This window comes from Nerophis ophidion, linkage group LG14, assembly GCF_033978795.1.
Source record: "Nerophis ophidion isolate RoL-2023_Sa linkage group LG14, RoL_Noph_v1.0, whole genome shotgun sequence".
In the NCBI taxonomy this organism is placed as follows: Eukaryota; Metazoa; Chordata; class Actinopteri; order Syngnathiformes; family Syngnathidae; genus Nerophis; species Nerophis ophidion.
In genome coordinates, this window is record NC_084624.1 from 45,005,708 (window position 1) to 45,017,427 (window position 11,720).

Here is an 11,720-nt window from a genome sequence, read left to right on the forward strand (position 1 = left end):
TGTTTCCCTGTAATGTTTGATCCTGTTCTGTCTCCCTGTAATGTTTGATCCTGTTCTGTCTCCTCGTAATGTTGGATCCTGTTCTGTCTCCCCGTAATGTTTGATCCCGTTCTGTCTCCCCATAATGTTTGATCCTGTTCTGTCTCCATGTAATGTTTGATCCTGTTCTGTCTCCCCATAATGTTTGATTCTGTTCTGTCTCCCTGTAATGTTTGATCCTGTTCTGTCTCCCTGTAATGTTTGATCCTGTTCTGTCTCCCTGTAATGTTTGATCCTGTTCTGTCTCCCCGTAATGTTTGTCTGCTCTTGAATGGGATTGTGCTGAACATCTTAATTTACCCCTCGGGGATGAATAAAGTATTTCTGATTCCGTACTGAGATCAAGTGCCTCCCGGAGGTGTGCCGGGTACATCCATCCATCCATTTCCTACTGCTTGTCCCTTTTAGGGTTGCAGGGGGTCACTGGAGCATATGCAACTTTATGCTTCAGTTCTGTTAAAATGTTATTTTGCACCACAAAAAAAATATTTTTGAACCATTTCTTTGCCGTTTTATATTTGTTTTTAGTACAAAACATCCATCCGACTTCAAGTACCTGTCACTGTACCCCATTTCGGTGCGCATTACCAGTCACAACGGTGGATGGCTGGAAATGACAACTCCATCCGGGATTTCTTTGACGGCTGGTAAACACATCGGAGTGGTCACAAAAATGCAGGACATGATGCCATGCTGCCAAAAAACGAAAAATTACATTTTTGTGGGGAGGCAAAAAAAGTGTTGTGCCATGAAGACATGAAGACATGTGATACTCATAATTATGCTGATGATAGACTGTGTATATTAAAGGGTATTTTTTGGTGTAAAATATGCATTGCATATTTAATTACAACATTCTTGAGATGACAGATACAAGTCAAATAAAGGCAGGGTAAGTTAGGAGGTAGTAAAGGCCAGTGTTTTTCAACCACTGTGCCGCAGCACACGAGATACAGTTTGGTGTTCCATGGGAGATTATCTAATTTCACCTATTTGGGTTAAAAATATTTTTTCGCAAACCAGTAATTATAGTCTGCAAATGATGTGTTGTTGTTGAGTGTCGGTGCTGTGTGGAGCTTGGCAGAGTAACCATGTAATAATCTTCCATATCAGCAGGTGGCAGCCGGTAGCTAAAGTCGGAAATAGCGGTAGGCAGGGTGCAGGTAAAAAGGTGTCTAATGCTTAAACCAAAAATAAACAAAAGGTGAGTGCCCCTAAGAAAAGGCGTTGAAGCTTAGGGAAGGCTACGCAGAACGAAACTAAAACTGAACTGGCTACCAAGTCAACAAAAACAGAATGCTGGACGACAGCAAAGACTTACGGAGGAGCAGAGACGGCGTCCACAAAGTACATCCGAACATGACATGACATTCTCACAAAGAAGGATTAAAAACAACTGAAATATTCTTGATTGCTAAAACAAAGTTCATGTCGGGGAAATATCGCTTAAAGGAAGACATGAAACTGCTACAGGAAAACACCCAAAAAACTCTAAACAAGTTGCGGCGTGATGTGATTGGTCGTGACCTAGTTTGAGACAAGAGCTATATTGATGGTTATGCTTTAAAGTCATATCCAACAATTACAACTTTTTACCGTCACTGAATTTCGGTTTTTTTGGTGGTGTGCCTGATTTTTTTCAACTCCAAAAATGTACCTTGGCTCAAAAAAGGTTGAAAAAGACTGTTATAGGCAACATAACAAGTCCAATTAAAGGAGAACTGTCCATTGTTACTCACCTCATGTAATAATGAAGCGTTGCTGATGATAGTTTAGTCCTTATTTGAAGGGACAAGGCACAGAAACATTAAGCTCAAAGACAGATATGTTCTGTACCAAATTATAGCAAGATTGCTCATTTCCATCTGCAGTCCCTGGCTACCTAAATGAAAGGGATACAAAAATCATGCAATACAATTATGACAATAAATTCATACTATAGCATGTAATCAAATTAAGAAAAGTCATAAAATGCCCTTTCATGGACACATACTTAATATACAATACAACCACCTCTCCTTTACATCATAACTAGACAATACAGGCTCTTGTTCACATCTGTCATCATTTGTAAAAACAACCATGATTATAACAGACACACCTCACAATTTACAACAAAAAAGCTCTCATTAATAAATATAATAGACATTAAGTTGATGTGTCGAACATAGTGGCCACCTTAGTGACCGTGTGAGCAGCTTTGATTGCTCCAAAGCCACTTTTTAAATTCAATTATCATAAAACGCCCTTTCATGGACACATACTTAATATACAAAACAACCACCCCTTCTTTACATCATAACTAGACAATACAGGCTCTTGTTCACATCTGTCATCATTTGTAAAAACAACCATGATTTTAACAGACACACCTCACAATTTGCAACAAAAAAGCTCTCATTAATAAATATAATACACATTAAGTTGATGTGTCAAACATAGTGGCCACCTTAGTGACCGTGTGAGCAGCTTTGATTCCTCCAAAGCCACTTTTTAACTTCAATTGTCATAAAATGCCCTTTCATGGACACATACTTAATATACAACACGACCACCCCTCCTTTACATCATAACTAGACAATACATGCTCTTGTTCACATCTGTCATCATTTGTAAAAACAACCATGATTACAACAGACACACCTCACAATTTACAACAAAAAAGCTCTAATTAATAAATATAGTAGACATTAAGTTGATGTGTCGAACATAGTGGCCCCCTTAGTGACCGTGTGAGCAGCTTTGATTGCTCCAAAGCCACTTTTTAACTTCAATTGTCATAAAATGCCCTGTCATGGACACGTACTTGATATACAATACAACCACCTCTCCTTTACATCATAACTAGACAATACAGGCTCTTGTTCACATCTGTCATCATTTGTAAAAACAACCATGATTATAACAGACACACTTCACAATTTGCAACAAAAAAGCTCTCATTAATAAATATAATACACATTAAGTTGATCTGTCCAACATAGTGGCCACCTTAGTGACCGTGTGAGCAGATTTGATTGCTCCAAAGCCACTTTTTAGCTTCAATTGTCATAAAATACCCTTTCATGGACACATACTTAATATATAATACAACCACCCCTCCTTTACATCATAACTAGACAATACAGGCTCTTGTTCACATCTGTCATCATTTTTAAAAACAACCATGATTATAACAGACACACCTCACAATTTACAACAAAAATGCTCTCATGGATAAATAAAATACACATTAAGTTGATCTGTCAATCATAGTGTCCACCTTATTGACCGTGTGAGCAGCTTTGATTGCTCCAAAGCCACTTTTTAACTTCATTTGTGAATGAAGAGTCATCTGTTGGACTTTTCAAGTTGAAGATGGACGTTTGTTTCGTAATGGAACACACGTCGATGATTAGATTCCAGTGCCTGGAAGTTTAAGGGAACAATGGTAAAGAAAGGAGGCTTCAGTGAAATATTTGACTGATTGTCGACTGATTGTCCTTTAATAGATTGCATGGAAATTGTACCGTGTGGCTACACAACAAAAGTGGGATTTCCTCGCCATCGTCAGGCTGCGTTAATCATTCACACGGCGGTGAATTGTGTAATTCTCCAACAATGTATGTTTAAGGATAATGTTAGCACTGATACGGTAACAGGAAGTACATCCTCGTACGCTCAGCAGACGCTTTATTATGAAGTCCCGCCTTCACAGAGATAATGACGCTGAGTGTTTGTCGCCCGTCATCATATTGTGAGGTACTTTAAAAGTTGTATGTATTATTAACAATGAACTTTAAAGACTTCCAACATTCTTTCATCGTCAATTCATTCACATTACCTTAACTTTTGACAACCAAACAATTACACAAGGTGATTCGGTAAAGAATCTGGGTATTATCTTCCAGTCGACTCTCTCCTTTGAGTCACACATTAAGAGTGTTACTAAAACGGCCTTCTTTCATCTCCGTAATATCTCTAAAATTTGTTCCATTTTGTCCACTAGCGACACTGAGATCATTATTCATGCGTTCGTTACGTTTCGTCTCCATTACTGTAACCTATTATTTTGGGGTCTCCCTATGTCTAGCATTAAAAGATTACAGTTGGTACAACATGCGGCTGCTAGACTTTTGACAAGAACAAAAAAAGTTTGATCATATTAGGCCTATAGTGTATATACCTTTATATACATATATACCTATATATATACCTGTACCGGCTTCCAGTCCATAGTGGATCTAACATAATATTGTAAGAGTCTAGTCCAGGGTACGGGAACCTTTCTGGCTGAGAGAGCCAAGAAGCCAAATATTTGAAAATGTATTTCCGTAAGAGCCATATAATATTTTTTTAACACTGAACACAACTTAACATGTGCATTTTTAAGTAAGACCAACATTTCATGTCTCTTATTCTTTCTAAAAACATTGTTATTCTGAAGCTAAATGTCGAGGGGGCGTGGCCTGCGGGCGTGCAGCAAAGCAGGTTGTTGCCAGGACAGGCCTCGAAATCAGCGAGAGGTGCGTAGATGGCCCAGCTGGAGATGGTTATCTAATCACCTGTCGCTATGTTTCTAAGCAGCAACTAGGAGGAGAGACGGGGTCGGGGCTGGAGCCAGAGTGCGAGCGAGAACGAAAGAGAAAAAGACACATTTTGGAAAGCAACTGAGAGACTTACTGAAAAATAAAACAATATTGTAACCCTGAAACAGGCTCTCATGTCGGTGCTTGGGGATCTGAAGAACCCCCAGGAGGGCAAGCCCCACACTAACCAAAAATGAATAACTTACTTCTTACCATTAACGCAACTTCTTGAACATAAAAATGCATGAGAATGTTTCATATTTTGAACGTTATTTTTTCCTTACAAGTCGAATTATTCATTACTTATCGTAATAAGCAGCGAGAGCTCAGATTTATTCGAGAGCCGGATGCGGTCATCAAAAGAGCCACATCTGGCTCGCGAGCCATAGGTTCCCTACCCCTGGTCTAGTCCATAGTGGATCTAACATAATAGTGTGAGAGTCCAGTCCATAGTGGATCTAACATAATAGTGTGAGAGACCAGTCCATAGTGGATCTAACATAATATTGAGAGTCCAGTCCATAGTGGATCTAACATAATATTGAGAGTCCAGTCCATAGTGGATCAAACATAATAGTGAGAGTCCAGTCCGTAGTGGATCTAACATAATAATGTAAGAGTCTAGTTTATAGTGGATCTAACTTTTATAGTGTGAGAGTCCAATCCGTAGTGGATCTAACATAATAGTGAGAGTCCAGTCCATTGTGATCTAACATAATAGTGTGAGAGTCCAGTCCATAGTGGATCTAACATAATAGTGTGAGTCCAGTCCATAGTGGATCTAACATAATATTGTAAGAGTCTATTTTATTGTGGATCTAACTTTATAGTGTGAGTCCAGTCCATAGTGGATCTAACATAATAGTGAGAGTCCAGTCCATAGTGGATCTAACATAATAGTGAAGAGTCCAGTCCATAATGGATCTAACATAATAGTTAGAGAGTCCAATCCATAGTGGATCTAACATAATAGTGAGAGTCCAGTCCATAGTGAATCCAACATAATAGTGAGAGTCCAGTCCATAGTGGATCTAACATAATAGTGAGAGTCCAGTCCATAGTGGATCCAACATAATAGTGAGAGTCCAGTCCATAGTGGATCTAAAATAATAGTGAAGAGTCCAGTCCATAGTGGATCTAACATAATAGGGATAGTCCAGTCCATAGTGGATCCAACATAATAGTGAAGAGTCCAGTCCATAATGGATCTAACATAATAGTGAGAGTCCAGTCCATAGTGGATCCAACATAATAGTGTGAGTCCAGTCCATACTGGATTTAACATAATAGTGTGAGAGTCCAGTCCATAGTGGATCTAACATAATAGTAAGAGTCCAGTCCATAGTGGATCTGACATAATAGTGAGAGTCCAGTCCTTAGTGGATCTAACATAATAATGAGAGTCCAGTCCATAGTGGATCTAACATAATAGTGAGAGTCCAGTCCATTGTGGATCTAACATAATAGTGAGAGTCCAGTCCATAGTGGATCTAACATAATAATGAGAGTCCAGTCCAAACTCTACTCCATCCCATTTTGAAATATTTTTTTCATGATTGCTTATATATTTGCCTTTCGAAAACACAACTCTGCACTGATGCAGGCAAATAAACAGTAACCTGACAGGAACTCCAGACAATGGTCTGGAACCCGGAAATGCCCCCCGGTCACGCGATTGTAACCCAGCACTGCTATTTGAACAGGCATTGAACTAGTCAAGACCGTGCGTGGCACATATAGTGTTTGGACAGGAAGTTGTAGCAAGGACCAGCGGGACTCCTCTTCCTCCTTTCATGGAGATCGCAAAAAGCTGCTGCCTGACCAGGGCTCAAACAATCTGCAGAGACTCCTCCCAACCTCACCAAGGACTGTTTTCACTGCTGGACTCCAGAAAGAGGTTCCGCAGGCTCTGTAGCAGAAACTCCAGGTTCTGTAACAGCTTCTTCCCTTAAGACTCTTGAACGCATCATACAAACCCTGTTTCCATATGAGTTGGGAAATTGTGTTAGATGTAAATATAAACAGAATACAATGATTTGCAAATCCTTTTCAACCCATATTCAGTTGAATATGCTACAAAGACAACATATTTCATGTTCAAACTCATAAACTTTATTTTTTTTCTGCAAATAATAATTAACTTAGAAATTAATGGCGGCAACACGTGCCAAAGTAGTTGGGAAAGGGCATGTTCACCACTGTGTTACATCACCTGTTATTTTAACAACACTCAATAAACGTTTGGGAACTGAGGAAACTAATTGTTGAAGCTTTGAAAGTGGAATTCTTTCCCATTCTTGTTTTATGTAGAGCTTCAGTCGTTCAACAGTCCGGGGTCTCCGCTGTTGTATTTTACGCTTCATAATGCACCACACATTTTTCATGGGAGACAGGTCTGAACTGCAGGCGGGTCAGGAAAGTACCCGCACTCTTTTTTTACGAAGCCACGCTGTTATAACACGTGCTGTTATAACAGCATTGTCTTGCTGAAATAAGCAGGGGCGTCCATGAAAAAGACGGCGCTTAGATGGCAGCATATGTTGTTCCAAAACCTGTATGTACCTTTCAGCATTAATGGTGCCTTCACAGATGTGTAAGTTACCCATGCCTTGGGCACTAATGCACCCCCATACCATCACAGATGCTGGCTTTTGAACTTTGCGTCGATACCAGTCTGGATGGTTCGCTTCCCCTTTGGTACGGATGACACGATGTCGAATATTTCCCCCAAAAACTTGAAATGTGGACTCGTCAGACCACAGAACACTTTTCCACTTTGCATCAGTCCATCTTAGATTATCTCGGGCTCAGAGAAGCTGGCGGCGTTTCTGGATGTTGTTGATAAATGGCTTTCGCTTTGCATAGTAGAGCTTTAACTTGCACTTACAGATGTAGTGACCAACTGTATTTAGTGACAGTGGTTTTCTGAAGTGTTCCTGAGCCCATGTGGTGATATCCTTTAGAGATTGATGTCGGTTTTTGATACAGTGCCGTCTGAGGGATCGAAGGTCACGGTCATTCAATGTTGGTTTCCGCCCATGCCGCTTACGTGAAGTGATTTCTCCAGATTCTCTGAACCTTTTGATGATATTATGGACCGTAGATGTTGAAATCCCTAAATTTCTTGCAATTGCACTTTGAGAAAGGTTGTTCTTAAACTGTTTGACTATTTGCTCACGCAGTTGTGGACAAAGGGGTGTACCTCGCCCCATCCTTTCTTGTGAAAGACTGAGCATTTTTTGGGAAGCTGTTTTTATACCCAATCATGGCACCCACCTGTTCCCAATTAGCCTGCACACCTGTGGGATGTTCCAAATAAGTGTTTGATGAGCACTCCTCAACTTTATCAGTATTTATTGCCACCTTTCCCAACTTTTTTGTCACGTGTTGCTGGCATCAAATTCTAAAGTTGATGATTATTTGCACAAAAAAAAAGTTTATCAGTTTGAACATCAAATATGTTGTCTTTGTAGCATATTCAACTGAATATGGGTTGAAAAGGATTTGCAAATCATTGTATTCTGTTTATATTTACATCCAACACAATTTCCCAACTCATATGGAAACGGGGTTTGTACTTATATCTGCACCTTATTGCTCTTTTCTCCTGCACTACCATGAGCTAACGCAACAAAGGATGGTTATTAGCCGTACTGTAAAGTTCAAATTTGAATGACAATAAAAAGGAAGTCGAAGTCTAAGGAGTAAAACCAACTTAACAAAAAACAACACATGCACAAAACTCTCTCAACGGTATTAAATCTTTTTTCTCTTGCTGTAAATAAGGGCCGGTAATTACAGTCAGAAATGCGTGTAATTACGGCGAGTGTGACAGAGCACGCTGTGTGGGCGGCCACCACACCTGCTCATCATCATCAACACTTACCGAGAACTTTTTAAATCTTGCTGTGATTAGCATTAAATCATATCCTGGTGTGTGTGTGTGTGTGTGAGTCACACTTATCGTCACGGAGCCGCATCAGGAAGCTTGACAAGTGCAGACTTTTGTGCAACAGCTCGCCCCCCCCCCGCCACAAAAAAGAAGTAGGGGAGACCCCACCTCCAAAATCGCAGCCATCAAACCCTCTATTTTAAAGTCTTCATGTGGTTGGATGTCTATATCGGGCATCCCCTCACCCCACTGCAAATTACACGAGGGGAATAATCTGCAGCGAGATTATTACAACCAGCACAAAGTCAACCAAGAAAGCCCCCCGTGTCCCAGAGGATGCGCCCCCAAACGTCTTATTTGGACTCATCTGCGAGTGGTTACGACTCCAAAGCGCCATATGGCTGCAGGATGGAAAATTAGAGAGCCGGCAGGCCCTTTTCCCCCCGCAAGCTGATTGGGTAAACACACAAGGTTTGACAAAGCGGTTGGCCTCAAGACGAGCGTGGAGGGTTGGGACAGGGTTAGCGGTGGTGTGGGGGGGAGGCTGCAGCCTAACTGGCACTCACGTCCAATTTGGGGTCACAGGAAGCAGTTTGAATAACATCAGCAACCCGCGACTGTTTCCTCGGTGCAAAGCTACTGCTGCCACATTGGAGGTGCAAACTCCTCCAAACATGGTAAATGTCTCCTTAAAGGGGAACATTATCAGCAGACCTATGTAAGCGTCAATATATACCTTGATGGTGCAGAAAAAAGACCATCAATTTTTTTAACCGATTTCCGAACTTGAAATGGGTGAATTTTGGCGAATTAAACGCCTTTCTGTTTATCGCGCTGGAGGCGATGACGTCAGAATGTGACGTCGCCGAGGTAACACACCCGCCATTTTCATTTTCAACACATTACAAACACCGGGTCTCAGCTCTGTTATTTTCCGTTTTTTGGACTATTTTTTGGAACCTTGGAGACATCATGCCTCGTCGGTGTGTTGTCGGAGGGTGTAACAACACTAACAGGGAGGGATTCAAGTTGCACCACTGGCCCGAAGATGCCAAAGGGCAGGAAATCTGCCGCCAGACCCCCATTGAATGTGCCGGAGTGTCTCCACATTTTAGCTAATCGATGCTAACATGCTATTTACCGGTGGTGCTAAAGCAGACATGATACAGAAATGTATGGATAACCTGTAGATGCATTTGCAACTATATTACGTTTCCTTCCACCCACATTTAATGCGAAAAAAAACACTTACCAATCGACGGATTTAAGTTGCTCCAGTGTCAAAAGATGCAAAAGTCCTGATTGTTTGGTCCGCACATTTTACCGGCGATGCTAAGGCAGACATGGCACAGAGATGTATGGATAACATGCAGATGCATTTGCAACTATAGTCAACAAAATCACAAAAGGTGAGTTTTGTTGATGTTGACTGCCAGCTAATCGATGCTAACATGCTACGCTAAACGATGCTAACATGCTATTTACCGGCAGTGCTAAAGCAGACATGGCACAGAGATGTATGGATAACCTGTAGATGCATTTGCGACTATATTACGTTTCCTTCCACCCACATTTAATGTGAAACAAACACTTACCAATCGACGGATTTAAGTTGCTCCAGTGTCAAAAGATGCGAAAGTCCTGATCGTTTGGTCCGCACATTTTACCGGCGATGCTAACGCAGCTATTCGCATGCTATGACTATGAATTCGCTCAATAGCTTCAGTTTCTTCTTCAATACTTTCATACTCCAACCATCTGTTTCAATACATGCGTAATCGGTTGAATCGCTTAAGTCGCTGAAATCCGAGTTTGAATCCGAGCTAATGTCGCTATATCTTGCTGTGGTATTCCCATTGTTTGTTTACATTGGCAGCACTGTATGACGTCACAGGGAAATGGCCAGTGTCTTCGCAGAGAGCGAAAATAAGGCACTTTAAAGCTTTATTTAGGGATATTCCGAGACCGGTAAAATTTTTTAAAAAACTTTAAAAAATACAACAAGCCACTCTGAACTGATTTTTATTGTTTTTAACCCTTTTGAAATTGTGATAATGTTCCCCTTTAAAGATGCTTTTTCATGTGCAAGTACAGTCGTTTCATCCGACCCTAGAACTTTCCTCCAGAAGGTCTTATCTTAGATTTTCTTATTTAAACTGGGATAGCAGGTCCATTCTATGTGTCATACTTAATCATTTCGCCATATTGCCATATTTTCGCTGAAAGGATTTAGTAGAGAACATCGACGATAACGTTTTCAACTTTTGGTCGCTAATAAAAAAGCCTTGCCTGTACCGGAAGTAGCATGTGACGTCACGGGTTGTGGAGCTCCTCACATCTTCAGTTTTAGCGGTTTAGCTCGGTTGGTAGAGTGGCCGTGTCAGCAACTTGAGGGTTGCAGGTTCGATTCCCGCTTCCACCATCCTAGTCACTGCCGTTGTGTCCTTGGGCAAGACACTTTACCCACCTGCTCCCAGTGCCACCCACACTAGTTTAAATGTAACTTAGATATTGGGTTTCACTATGTAAAGCGCTTTGAGTCACTAGAGAAAAAGCGCTATATAAATATAATTCACTTCACTTCACATTGTTTACAATCATAGTCACTGGCAGTTAGAGCGATTTAGACTGAGAATGCGACACTGTCCCCATTAATTTGAGCAAGGATGAAAGATTTGTGGATGAGGATATTGAGAGTGAAGGACTAGAAGAAAAAAAAAGGCGACAGCAGTGAGAGCGATTCAGGTGTTATTAGACACATTTACTAGGATAATTCTGGAAAATCCCTTATCTGCATTTTGTGTTACTAGTGTTTTAGTGAGATTATATAGTACCTGAAAGTCGGAAGGGTGTGGCCACGGGTGTGTTGACCGCCAGTGTGTCCGGAGGGAGGAGGTAATAGTCCGCAACTGCAGGACGCCAGCTCCACTCATAACTACGGTAAGAGCCAACTTATTACCACAATTTTCTCACAGAAACCTGCTGGTTGACATGTAGTCGGGAACCATGTTCGCTTGACCGCTCCGATCCATAGTAAAGCTTCACCTTTTGTAATTTTAAACAAGGCTGTGTTTTTGTGGCTAAAGGCTAAAAGCTTCCCGACTCCATCTTTCTACTTTGATTTCTCCATTATTAATTGAAGAAATTGCAAAAGATTCAGCAACACAGATGCCCAGAATACTGTTTAATTGCGCGATGAAAAGAGACGACTTTTAGCCGCA

The 11,720-nt window shown here is 40.9% G+C and overlaps 1 long non-coding RNA gene across 1 annotated transcript; it reads right to left on the reverse strand.

Annotated features, from left to right (window-relative positions):
- Positions 1 to 538: 538 nt before the first annotated feature.
- Positions 539 to 1,909, reverse strand: LOC133568970 (uncharacterized). Its single transcript, XR_009809716.1, has 2 exons — positions 1,779 to 1,909; positions 539 to 732 (listed from the first exon to the last, which is right to left on the reverse strand). It is a non-coding gene; the product is annotated as an uncharacterized LOC133568970 (long non-coding RNA).
- Positions 1,910 to 11,720: the final 9,811 nt, after the last annotated feature.